This window comes from Lineus longissimus, chromosome 6 (genome assembly GCF_910592395.1).
Source record: "Lineus longissimus chromosome 6, tnLinLong1.2, whole genome shotgun sequence".
Taxonomy (NCBI): domain Eukaryota; kingdom Metazoa; phylum Nemertea; class Pilidiophora; order Heteronemertea; family Lineidae; genus Lineus; species Lineus longissimus.
In genome coordinates, this window is record NC_088313.1 from 14063760 (window position 1) to 14077819 (window position 14060).

The 14060-nt window shown below is 41.4% G+C and overlaps 1 protein-coding gene across 1 annotated transcript in view; it reads right to left on the reverse strand.

Annotated features, from left to right (window-relative positions):
* The window catches only part of LOC135489247 (uncharacterized), a 35602-nt gene extending 27033 nt beyond the window's left edge, over positions 1 to 8569 (reverse strand). Inside the window, exon 1 of the mRNA XM_064774506.1 lies at positions 7839 to 8569. The gene's annotated coding sequence lies outside the window, so the exon portion shown is untranslated. The remainder of the gene's footprint in view (positions 1 to 7838) is intronic.
* Between the last annotated feature and the right edge of the window lie 5491 nt (positions 8570 to 14060).

Here is a 14060-nt window from a genome sequence, read left to right on the forward strand (position 1 = left end):
CTAAATTTTAGAATAGGATTCACGTTGTCACGAGTCAACTGACTTAATCTTGAAAACACGACGTATGTAGCCCGTTCTTTGGAAATGACCTGTTCATTCTTCATGTCACGCACGAAAAGTTAAACAGTGACACGTTACGTGTGAAAACGTGAACTCTATATAAACCCGCCCTGGACAATTCTTATATCATGAGAGAAGTCAAGTCATGACGTTTTCCATTCTCCTAATTCTATTGGCGATATAAAAGTGAAGCATGCTGTTGGCGTAGTGTCTATCCCCTGAGATCGGCTTAACAGCAAAGCTATCCATATCGCAACTGATTTGGATTCAGGATCATTAAACAAGCACATTGTGAGCAGCTATTTTGGCTTTCAACTCAGGGTATCATGAACCGTGCTTTGAATTACTTAGCAGAATCAAGAGTGTCAACATGAACCGTGCTTTGAATTACTTAGGTAGCAGAATCAAGAGTGCCAACATGAACCGTGCTTTGAACTTAGCAGAATCAAGAGCACCAACATGAACCATGCTTCGAACTTAGCAGAATCAAGAGCACCAACATGAACCATGCTTCGAACTTAGCAGAATCAAGAGTGTCAACATGAACCGTGCTTTGAACTTAGCAGAATCAAGAGCACCAACATGAACCATGCTTCGAACTTAGCAGAATCAAGAGTGTCAACATGAACCGTGCTTTGAACTTAGCAAAATCAAGAGTGCCAACATGAACCGTGCTTTGAACTTAGCAGAATCAAGAGCACCAACATGAACCATGCTTCGAACTTAGCAGAATCAAGAGCACCAACATGAACCATGCTTCGAACTTAGCAGAATCAAGAGTGTCAACATGAACCGTGCTTTGAACTTAGCAGAATCAAGAGCACCAACATGAACCATGCTTCGAACTTAGCAGAATCAAGAGTGTCAACATGAACCGTGCTTTGAACTTAGCAAAATCAAGAGTGCCAACATGAACCGTGCTTTGAACTTAGCAAAATCAAGAGTGCCAATATGAGCCGTGCTTTGAACTTAGCAGAATCAAGAGCACCAACATGAACCCTGCTTCGAACTTAGCAGAATCAAGAGTGCCAACATAAACCGTGCTTTGAACATAGCAGAATGCAGGTCTGGAGCATCGACTTGAACAGTACTAAATTCCACGTGACTTTGGTTTGAAAATTAGCAGCGTAGAACTGACAATATCTTTCAACATAATGGTAGTATCTATAAACAGACTCCTGTTTTCAAGTAATCGACGTCTCAGCTTTGAATCAGAAGTGTACAGCGTCCTTGTACGCATCGTACGTTCTACCTTACGAGTAGAATGTCCACCGGAAGTATACGCACTTTCCTTCACTCTTGTACACCGAAGTCAGTGTGAACAGATAAGAACAATAGAACGTCTGAACCGGAATGAAAAGCTGTATAGGCGTATACGCCATGGAATCAACATTATCGACATTCAGCCCTGGATGCACTGGAAAATAAAGGTTCATATTGATATCGTCACGAATTCTTTTACCGTTAATCCCGCACGGAGAGGGAATGCTGTGCATTCCACTGCATCTCTCATCCACGAAACCTGAAACAAATCACTTTGTTCCCGAGGCGGGATTAGGCCAGGTTAAAAAAATGTTTTTCGTCCCCGCCTGCCCCCAATTCAGGCAGCCGGCCAAAAATATGTACTCTTTTTTTTATTTTACGTTTACTACCACTTCGGTGCGTTTTACATCAGAACCACACGTGCTCCGCTGGTGCTGACAACACTTATGTCATCAGAGTAATGGATTCATACTTTTGGAGAAGGACTGGTATCGGTCGTGTCGCAGAAGTGATCCGTTGAAATATCGCGGCTCTGACGTCTACCATCAACAACAAAAAATAAAGAAAATTGTTCCTTGCTCCGACTTTTATGATAGGTTCGGATGAGAAACGAGCTTCATTTTTATCAGGCCTTACGTGTTTATACGCTGCAGACGTTACGTTTTTAGCCGCGAGGAGTTAACTTCCGAATGCCGTGAGAATTCGCTAGCAAATCCTACACAATAGGGCCGTTTAGACGACGCGAAAAAATCCGGATGCGTCCCGAATCCGGATTAATTTTTCGTCGTGTAAACGCAAAAAGATCCGGATCAATGTGGTTGCATCCGGACTAAAAAGGTACCATCGCCTTGGGTGGTTTTAATCCGGATTCATCCAGATTCGATCCGAATGCGGTCTTTTCGCCTGTCGTCTAAACGGCCCTAATAGTGATACCAGCCCTTCTTTATTGCATGCACAATATAGCATTTCACACGAAAGATTCAGCTATTTATCCCTTGCTTTTATTGGTTGAATTACTCTCTCAGGAAGATCCGTCGTTTTACGATATACACGAAACACTATTGATTTCACATAAGTTTATTGCGGAGGGTATGCGAGGCGGCGTTTGCATGGACCACATGTGGCTCTAACACCGCGCAAATAAGTTTCATAGACTATTGCGCCTCTCGTTCATCTATATATTGATACTAGAACTGGTTTAAATCTTAAAGCACAAGGACAAACATTTGATACACTCGACATTTTTAATATGAGAAACTCCTAAACAGCTGTTTCATTAGCCATATTAGCACACTATACTTCTGAAAGTTTTTGACGATTTTTATGGGCACCAGACTCACAGTCTGGAGACCATATTGACATGTTCTGGTAGTTTCTTTCTGTTCCAATTCCACAAACATTATTGCGAGTGTTCTCCAAAACAGCTAAATAAACCAAAAATCTATCACCCCTATACCACCAAACATAATCCCATCTATTGTACGTCGCAAAAGACTTTTCAAAATTCAGATCATTTCGATGACTTTGAAGCGGTTTTATGCTCCGATTTTCTGATTTGTTTGAAAATCTCCTAAGTGATTCAATCAATCACTACTACAATTAAGGCCACGCCCGTTTTGGTGACATCACGTAACACGAGTTCGATTCGATGACATCACTTAAACCCGATTTCAATCCGAGTGTTAGCATTCTCATATAAAACAGTTAACTCGGCTTACTCGGTTCACGCATGCGCATTTGAAGCCACGGGCAGACCATTGATAGATTGGTTCCTGATCGACTCACTAGGGCGTATGAGACGCCCTGTAGTCCTAGTAGTCCTTATATCAATGTGTTTGGTCGCCTGACGCTTGTTACGAGTAGTGTTTTGGGGTTTCTAACGTTAGTGCATTTCTATAGTATAGGCCTAGTACATGCCCACCATGTCGATTGACGTCGGACCTCTAGGCTCTGGCCGCTGGCTTCATTGGGTACGGGGTGAGTTTTGATCAATCATGATGTCTGTCAGCCGTAGGCTAATACCGGAAGATGTTGGCTAGAACACTGACCATCCGCGAAGTAACTATAAAAATGAAAAAAGTGAAGGAATTTTTTTTGCCTGGGTGAGAAACCTTCGTAAAAATTACTTATATAATTCGATTGTCGGATGATCTATTTCCGGACATATTAATTTCTCTTTTCTCGTCATAACCCCTCCCTCTCTACGCATATGGATCATCAGGCACCACTGCTTCCTCCACAAACCTGGGGCCCATCAAATTTGCTGGTAAGCAAATTTCTCAGTCTAGTTAAATTTTGTTCATTCTCCTAGGTATAAGAAAGACACGATTTTTGTAAATCTTCGTCCACAAAGGGTCAATGAATTCCTAGCAGGCGAATTTCTGTCCAGCTCCCCGAAGCCAGCGGAATTCCACGACGTCATTTCGATTTCACCTCGTCAACAGGGTGACTGAGGGCCGTGAGAAGGAAGCCTTGTTTTGCCGAGATTTGGCAGAGGGGCTGAAGCCTTGCAAATTACGCATTTTCTTTCCCATTTTTTATATTTTTCGAAGGCCCGTAAGGAATGTACGCAATGTATTTGTTATGTGTTCGAACAGTAAAACGCAACGTCTTCCGCCACCGAGGTTGATTGGACCTCTCCCAATTCGCCGAGCAAGAAAGAAAAATCCACATCTACTGCAAGACGTCACAGTGTAGATCCACGGCTCCATGCAGCGCTTTACCAGTACATTCGTTCCACATGGAAAGGATCGACGCATGAAGGGCTAATAACTCGGGTCAAATAGGAGTCAACATCGGAATAGCGTGATAATTCAGTCAGATTTAATTTTTTTCCCTTTTTTGTGCAATTTGTTCATGGAAGCTACATGTACTTACATGTATGTAGAATAGAAGGTGACAGGGCAGCCGACAGCTGGGTAATATTGCCCTTGATAATACCAATGGTCCTTTAACATTTAAGCTGCATAAACACCTCATCTTGGTGTTCTATCAGCAGTAAATTTGATAAAAACAGTGTTAGTCTGATTTAAAAAACATTTTAAATTTGTTTAGGATGTTCTCTCAAGTGAAAATGACCGATGTGATGTTTTAAAACCTTTATTCTCGCCTATGGTGTAGCGATATACCAAACAGGTCCTTCAAAGAATAAAATTTTTATTTCGATCGAAATTATGGAATCCCGCCACTTCACATGTAATGCATGAAAACAACATACTAAAGTATTTGTGAGTTTTTATGCACCAATATGTGCTTTGAAGTGCCCTTCCAATAGCTTGCAACACCAAAGCATCTGTACAGCTGTCACATGGTGACACTGATGAGTAGAATGATGTGTGAACTCCCCAAGAGTTTTCTAACCACGAAGGCTGTCCAATGCGATGCTTTAAGGGCCGACTGGCGCGGCAATGCAATTTTCCAATTCAATATCGATGTAAAATGCAGATTAGGTGAATCCCTGGTGTCTATAATCCTGTTAATATAATGTCTATTAGTACGTGCGTCAGAATTTTATAGAGGCACGCTCAGTGTTGTATCGATTAGGATTTTCAAACGGACAAAAATACAGTATGAGTCATCGGGCAAAGAAGAAAGCCTTGTATCACGTTATGTTCAGATCGATTTCTGATAAAGTGAATACCTATATTTACATCACTAGTATGAAGACCTTCTGATGCGTAAACCAGACTCCATGTAGCATAAGCATGATAACATGGCAAGGGCTTCAGTTAGCCCGGGGTCACCCCCAGATTGCCCAGAATCTTGTAATGCATTCCAGTTTGCCGAGCTTGCCTGTCCTGGGAAATGAAAATGTATACAATAAATTACAAAAATGGTCTTTCAATGAAATATTGTTGTGTTCGTTCTTCAAGCATGATTTGCATCAAGTCTAGAGAAAAATGCACCGTTGGATTGTCCTATGGAAAGCGAACAAATTGGAAAAAATGCATGGATGTATTTCGTGCACCACAGAGGAAGCCGCTGGTTAATTTACCTCGAAATCTAGTGCATATGATGTCATGTAATTGTCCATGTTACCGGATAAACACAGTTTATTTTAGAATTGTTACCAACGAGCGCACATTTTGGATGTTTTTCTTGTAAGGCATCATTCTCCCAGGCCTCGAGAAGCACTATTCAGGGCAGTCTGCTCGGTAAGTTGGAAAGCGGGTCTGAAAAGATTCTCGGCAATCTGTGGAATTCATTCTCCAGGGTGTCAGTTCAGGGCCGTATTTAGAGGGGGGGCAGGGGGGGCAGCTGCCCCCCCTGTGCAATAAATGTTGAAAAAAAAAATTTCAGACAGTAATAAAAAGACAAACTAATCTTAGCCATAGCTTTACCAGCATGATAGCAGCATATGGATAGCAGATGTTATCAACTCAGGTGCAACCCTTATAATCTGCAAATTAACATTTTCTGTCCAAATGTGGTATTTTCGTAAAATACTTCATAAAAGTGGTCCTTTTTTAGAGTAAAAATACTATTGATTCACACTTCCAAATGCCAGGAAAATGCCATTTCAGACCTTTTATTTTCAAATTTTTCTGGGGGAGGGCCCCCAGACCCCCCCCCCCCCCGTTCGCATGCGCCTGCGGCGCATGCAGATCGCCTACGGCGATCTATCCCACTGCCCCCCCTGGACAAAAAAGTTAAATACGGCCCTGCAGTTATATCGAGCAAAACGCCGCTGGTACTAACCGCGATACCGCTCACTGGTTCGACCTTATGTTTGAATTTTCCTTCGAGAGATAACGCCATGCACTTAGAATTACAATATGAATTGTAACGATTCCATAACACATTTAAGTTACAACTTTCACAGCCAGTGCACATCTAAGTTACCACTAGTTATCATGCACGGAACTGATTCTGTTCAAGTCAAAACGGCCCTCAAGTATTCCCAAAAAATATGTACGAATTCAAAATGGCTGCCGATGCATGCGGATTTGATAACGGCCGTAATTGTTCAAGCCAGTTTTTTTTTTTAATGTTTCCGTAGCAATTATCCAAACTTCAACGAGCAATTATCATAACTTCAACGAGCGTTTACGCAAGATACCCAATTCATGTTGTCGGCTTGTGAATTTAATGACATTTTTTTGGGCTACCTGATATACCTTGCGCTATGTAGCCGCGGCCTGATCTGCACAAAACGCAATAAATTTTCCAATCGTTTAGCCGATACCGATATTACCATCTTTATCATGTTTATCATTTGATTAACGCCGTGATCATTTAGACGTAAAACATCGCACACATCTCGTTGATCAGCATTATTGACTTTATTGAAAACAATTTCAGAGAAAGGTTGTTCAATTCGCACATCCGGCCAAGATTTCATGATTGATCAACCATGGGGGAGATTAGCGACATAGTGGTTAGAGCGCCGGGCTCATAATCAGGAGGTCTTGAGTTCGATTCTCAGAAGGATCACCGGTGATTCCCCTTTGTGTCCTTGAGCAAGGAACTTAACCCTACTTGTTTCTCCACCCAGGAGTAAATGGGTACCTAGCTGGCAGATATGGCAAACTATGGACGTTAGTCCTGAGCGCTGTATAGCTGCAGCTCGGACCTGTAATACTCCCAGAGAGTAGAGCTTCAATCGTGAATGTACAGGCCAATAACTTGAGGTAATAATGTGAAGCGCTTAGTGAGCGACTCAAACCAGTTAGATTTAGCGCTATAGAAGTCCCCATAGACTATGCCTTGTGTGCATGAAAGGCTGGCAAAGATCACTCAGAGGCATCAAGTCAACAAAAAGTTTGATCGTCAAACGCGCTCCTAAAGCGTCAACTTGAAAGAGCTGCATTATCGGCCATTCCGAACTCATAGCGTTTTAATCATTCAAGCAACAGCCCTCCCCACCTGCTAATTCACTATGAATTATATTGCAGAGGCAAAGGGCATTGTAGACAATTTGCCGATAGCGGAGGTTAATACTTGAGATGAATAGAACATTCTTATCGAACAAATATACATATAATCTTTGAAAATTGTTCCTTGTTCATAGTATGTTTGAAAATCTTTAAGGGTTCGACTTTGGCCCTCGCTCAACTTAATTCAAAGCCCTGCAAGGAGAAGGAAATATTTTTAAATATCATGACAATAAAGCTTTATTTCTATAAACATACTAGTGTTTTATTTAGCTTGAAGATTACGGCAAAATGTCTACAGTGCACTTTGTAGTGTTGCAATATATTGGCAGTGCATTACTGTGCGTCGTACATTTGGAGATGGCTGTTGGGTTGTTACATGAGTGACGGAGGAGTCATAAAAGTTCAGAATTGCAGATAATGACTAAAATCACATTTAAGTCCTTTTGAGAAATGATTGACAACATTACAAAAATGAAAATAACTGCACTAACTTTATACGTTTTTTCGCCATGGTATTTTACGCGATTGTGGTAACTGCATTTATATACAGTGCATCATTGCTATACAACTACTGACGCCGAATAAGTTTTGAAGTAGTAAAAAAAACATGAAACACATTTTCTCAAACATCTGACTTACTAGCATCTTTCCATTTGATTCTAGTTTTATCCATCACGAAAAACATATCCGAACGTACATACATACAAACAATAGGGCCTGTTTCACTCTAATCCGATTCATGAGTGATGTACCTTACTTTCTTCAAACACATTCACCGTAACGCATTCCAATGCAACTGCACCGTTATTTTTTACTGTATATATGCCTTGAGATTTCGTTTAAATCACCGGGATTCTCAACCGCTTAAGTAACACACGATTTGTTTCACTCTCAACACTAATAATTATAAACGCACCTTGATTTCAGCTAGGGAGGACATTGTTTCCTTCGTCACAAATGATATCCATTGATCCCTCAAATGCCTGCCCTGTGAAACCATACATCAGTGTATGTGCTGTATCACTTGCTGCTAGTCTTAATGGAGCTTTAATCCCTGACCGCTTCTTAACGCTCACATAATAAAACACAATATGCTTTTAGTTATCCCAAGCCAATATGTGAATGCAGTAATCTGTTAAACCGAGATACTCTAAACCTAGATCGTATATGCGCCGAGTGCCTTGCTCCTCCTCCAAAGTCTTCAACTGTCTGCAACATGCGATACAAACTCACCAATATCCGTTATTTCGAATCCAAATGTCACGTTGGTAATCCGCCGCGGAAACTCACCACCAGAGTCGAGATGACGCAATGTAATTGGATCTCGAGTGCGTTGAGAGCCGCCCTCCTCCAAAGTCTTGACTAGTCCCCAATATTATCCATGTAAACACGCCAACAATCGTAATATTGGATTCGACTATCCTGGCAGTGATCCTATACCGCGGAAAGTCACCACCAGCTTCTATTACCCATTCTCGGATAGTACCCCCGGTAGAGGCGCTGTGATGCTGTTCTTCTTAATAGTTTTGACCAGTCCGCAATATTCACGGAAATGTCAAAGCAGTAATCCTTTAAGACCGCGGCAATCCAGCAGCTCTGGCGATGACTGCAACACGACTGATCAGTAAGCAATGGTTATTACCTCCTCTCAGCCTACAATTACATTACCCTGCGATATGTCCTCGCGGGGGTTGTTTGGATGGGGTCGGGATTCACGGTGTCACTAACGAGTATCATTCGCTCGCGCGTTGACATTGCGGAAACCACCATCATAATAGATTTTAACCCTTTCAATGACAGAGGCTTTGTGGTTGACTTTTGTTGTTGGTGTTTCCAGAATACTCGAAATAACCTGATGCATCCCTGCTCCCATCAAACGGTCTTAAAGGATTTACTCTACGCAGTTTTGTGTTAAATCAGCCTTCTGGTCCACGTTTAAGTACAAGTACTTCCTTGGCAGGGAAAATGGGTAGTTGGTAAAACCTGGACGCAGATTTTGGAGGCTGGACGCTTAGTTTTGCATCATTGGATTACATCACTTGCATTCAATAAAATATGAACCGCAGTGGGCCTTATCGTACTGACGGAACGGACTGGACTGTAACGGTTTTGGACTTTTGGTCCAATAAAAATCTATTAGCTATGAGAAAGAACGTTCGATGTTTACTATGGCACGTCAAAGTGGAATAAACCCAATACATTAAATTATACATGAACATGCAACACCTTGAAATAAGTCAAAACTAAACTCGTCAGTCAAGCTGTTGTCAAAAAAATGTTCTCAAAATCATCAAATACACGATTCATCTCTATTTTGCTCATAATTTGTAACTTATCGGATCGTAGGTATCCAATAGCCGTTATGTTGAACATTGTCAATATTTTCAAGTGTTGGATTTATTCCACTTAGGCGTACCATAGTTACTGGGGGGAACAGGGTTCAAGATTGCTGCTCGTGCAATTAGCCAAAACATTATCTTTTACCGACTGTCATGTTCTTCCACCTCTAAGCAATTTTCCTCATGTAATGTCATCAATGTTATAATGATTGTCATTTACTCCATATTCACAAGAGACTGCCGTAACTAAAATGGCTGTTAGCATATTCCTTCGTGTTTTTTTTTAGATTGATCTTACCAAAGGTACTTGACTGACCTCTTGTACAAAGGGTAATGTTACACAGCCCTTGGCAGCCGGTGTCATATATAGTTGTGCTTCCACCTAGTAAATCCCCGCGTTTTTTGCGCTTCCACCTTTGAATTGCCGTGCTTAAATAGACCCGTGTGTGAAAACCCCGTGTCTATTAGCCCCATCGAGCTCGATGGCGCTAATTTAAACACGGGTATAGTCGTAGTTCCACCTATCATAAAACCCCGTGTTTTTTCAAGACCCGTGTCTTCGCCGTGTGTCAAAAAACCCGGGACGCACTTACACCTATCAGTGGTGTTAGATAATGGTTAATAGCCCCAGCGACAGGTGCGCTGTAGGTAGGGAGCTCTCCTGTGTTTCTTTCCCGTTGGAGGGGAATTTCGCGTGCGCAATACCGAGGCAACTACACCGCGCCATCTGTCGCCGGGTCTTAGAACTTGCAATTGCCGGGGCTATTCAGATTCCACCTATCAAAAAACCCGTGTTAAACACGGGTAAATTAGCCCCCGATTAGCCCCATCGAGCTCGATGGGGGTCTATTTAGACACGGCAATTCATAGGTGTAAGCGCAAAAGACACGGGGATTTGATAGGTGGAAGTACGACTATTGACGCGGGGTTTTCTAATAGGTGGAAGTGCAAGAAACACGGCAATTTGTAGTTCCTTTACACGGCGACAGATGGCGCGGTCGATTTCTGTAATTGCTGTCCCTACGGCGCATGCGTGATAGACACTTTCTAACCTCCAACATTTACAAAACACAGGAGAGGTACTAACTGCAGCGGCAGTTATCGCCGGATCGACTAACAATATATCATGCTGATTTTATAGGTGGAAGCGCTCGTGGCCGTGAAAGAGCATGCTGAGGTCTACCATAAGGATAATCCAGTGTTGTGCAACATCACTACCTTTTGGTAATTGTGATCTGCTCACATTCCTGATTTCAACTATGGCCAGAACGATACAAACCTCTTCATCAGTCCAGAATTCGACAAGAGAAACCATGAGATAAATTATCCATTTATGAACTGACGATTTATTTCTGATTGTATTTACGAGATCTTCCTTTAAGTGATTACTCGAAAGTTACAGCGTAATCTGCGAAAATAGTTTATTTCTCCAAAAGACTCTTTGACTATTCGTATAAATGACCTTGGTTGAACTCTATTATGCCCCTCCGATCAGTGAATACACTTCTTACAACTTGCACAAAAGGATCAATACCCATTTGCTCAGATCTCAGCAGTATAATTAGCCTCAAGCATCTTCCAATACGATATTTGATGCCCTAATTTTAGTAATTAATCACGGTAACTGGCGGAGTCTACGGCCTTGTGGTTAACACTGCTGGCTCGCATTAGACTCCGATGCAGTCCATTTCTCATCCTGATCGTCTTTCCTCGATTGACTGCTGCAAATAGCGTAGATGCTTCCAGCTGGATGATACGCAAATGGGCGTTATGAGAATACATGTACCAAACTCTCACAGGGTTTTTCTGTCACCGAAACACAACTCTTGAAAAGGCCAAGGTCAACAGGTCATGACTTGCCGGGCGACAGGACGAGGCCGGCCCACTGCGTCCGGCGTGTTCTTCGCAGAGTGTTCGCTTCCGGGGAGAACCCAGAACAGTATTCCTGGATGAACTGGCTCAAGGAACTAACATTCCTGCCTATACACGAGTTCAAGGGTTTGTCGGATCAGACTAAAACCTGTGGTCCCCTATACAAGCAGTAAATTAGAGGCAGGGCAGTGTATTCATCTGGCAATACATGCAGATCTGCTATTAGCAGCACTATATATTTAACCGGTCAGACATTCTATTTAAACAACCCAATCAGACATTCTATTGATACACCAAGCAGTGCTTACATACTCAAGCAGCGCCCACTCTGTAGGCCAGGTGAATACTGCCACTTATTGACTGCTGCTTGTACCTAATGTCTATCCCAGGGAAAGTAAAAGATCCCACAAAGATGGACAGTAGCTTTACGACGCCGCTAATGATGATGATGATGACGATGGATAACTTCTTCTCGTGTAATGAGACTCGTTCTAAACGCATCTTGAAACCCCGCATCTAAAAGAAGGCACATGTCATTGGAATTAAAACACCTTTTCGATTGTTTTAGGCATGGCCTCATCTCCACCATTCATTCCGTTCCATTCTGATTTTTCGATGAGGCCGATTTAATTGGCGGTCAATGGTTACCAATCAAACTTTAGGATCATTATTAAAGCATCAATCATTGTTTTAAGTTCTATGGCCAGGCAAGGCAAAATAGAGGTTTTCATTGATCTGACAAAAATGGAGCACTAACTTTCGTGATGTGTGATACACACCCCTCAGATTATTAAAACAGTCGTGAGTGGTAGTACATGTATGTAAATATTGAAACGAGCCAAATGAAACAAGCCAAACTAAGCGATCCAAATAAACATTTTAAACCTGAACTGAATGATCAAGTTTAGATGTAATATTCATTGCAGGATTCAGTCAAGTATGTTTATGGCATAAAATATAATATTATTCACATATGGTTCCGTTCGCTTTGGTTCATTTTATATTAGAACGTTTCTTGTACTCGTTTATTTTGACTTGTTTAAAACTTAATCGAGCCAAATTAAGTTGGCCTGAGTAAATAAAAGTGCTTTTTCATTTCAGGCAAATATCAACCTTAGGCTTGCAATCATATTGCATCTAAACCTGATCTTCAATTTCACGTTTAGAATGTTTATTTGGTTCGTTTAGTTTGGCTTGTTTCATTTGGCTCGTTTCAACGTCTTGAGCGGATTATTCCTGTGGTGGAAGATGTTGATTGGTTGTTGACACCAAATTAAACCAGTCCGGCTGCAGAGAGTAAAAAAATGTAAAATGCTTATTGAACAGAAGAAATGGTGCAGTAAATAAGGCCAAACAAACAGGAAACAGATGGCCGGGATTTGCTGTGATTGATATGATGGAAGGAGGCGGAAATCTATTTGTGTCACCCAGTACAATGTAGGCCTACATTGAATGCCTATACCCTGTTCATTGAATACTTTATATTTGTACATGTAGTTGAATTTGGAAGTTTCAAATTGTGTATGACGAATTGAAAATAAATTTCAACATTATTGTTGTGCAGGCAGATGTGCAAATACTATAGATTTTACACATGTACCAAGTTTCATTAAATTCGTATGCTTGATAACTGTACAGCTTTGTGAATAACTGCATTTTCTATTTTTCTGCAGCACCAGCATACGAATGGCGTTCCCCTTTTTAAACACATTTCGAAACTGTAGGTCCTCCTGCTTGATAGACTACCACAAACCCTGAACATAGATGTCCTGTTTTCAAACGATTCTGCTTGCATCTGCCTTGGTTTTTCGAGGCCAATACAGCAGCTGCTGTTAATGTCCAGTGATGAAGGATATTGCGGGGTGCCTGAGCCGACCTAACGACCACTAAGTAACGTGGATAAGAATTCATGATGACATTCTGTAATAACATGGTCAGCCTCCCGGGTGTAATTCATGATATCAGCACTGACCAGAAACAAATGGCATGGACATTTCTGCATAATCTCCTGATCTCTCAATACATGTACAGTATATTATAGTGTTTTTCATATTGTTCTGGCCACTCAGGAATGTGACCAAATCTACAGTGGAAAAGTAATTATTCTGCAAATCAAATCAGTAATTTTCAAAGCAATGCCTGTTTTGTTTTCAGCTTTTCAGAATCTTGTACCTTTGGAGCTTGCACAATAAGGCTCAAATATGACTATCATAAGAGCAAGTTATTGCATAGGATCATGGTACAGGATATTTTGAAATACATGTAGTGGTATTTTTATGATCATTTGAGTTTTTAACACGTATATTTTTTTTCTGAACATTTGGATGAGAATGCGGAGACATATGCCAGAACATTCTGTTTCAGACCACACTCACTGTATAGGGCGAGAAATCTGACTCGAGGAGGGGTTTACGAATGAAATGGTGGCATATTTTCTACTAGCACAGGTTAGGGGAAAATTCACCATAGTACCTTAAAAGGTGCCGGATTATGTTACCAAAAATAGGCGGGGCATCGTGACTTAAACAGGTATCACGAAGTTTCGACTCCATCCGAATAGCTAGATGTACGTTTGATAAGTAAGAAGCACAAAAGATTAAAAAAGATGCCTCTTAATTTGCTTAATTACTACATGTGTAATACAAATGCA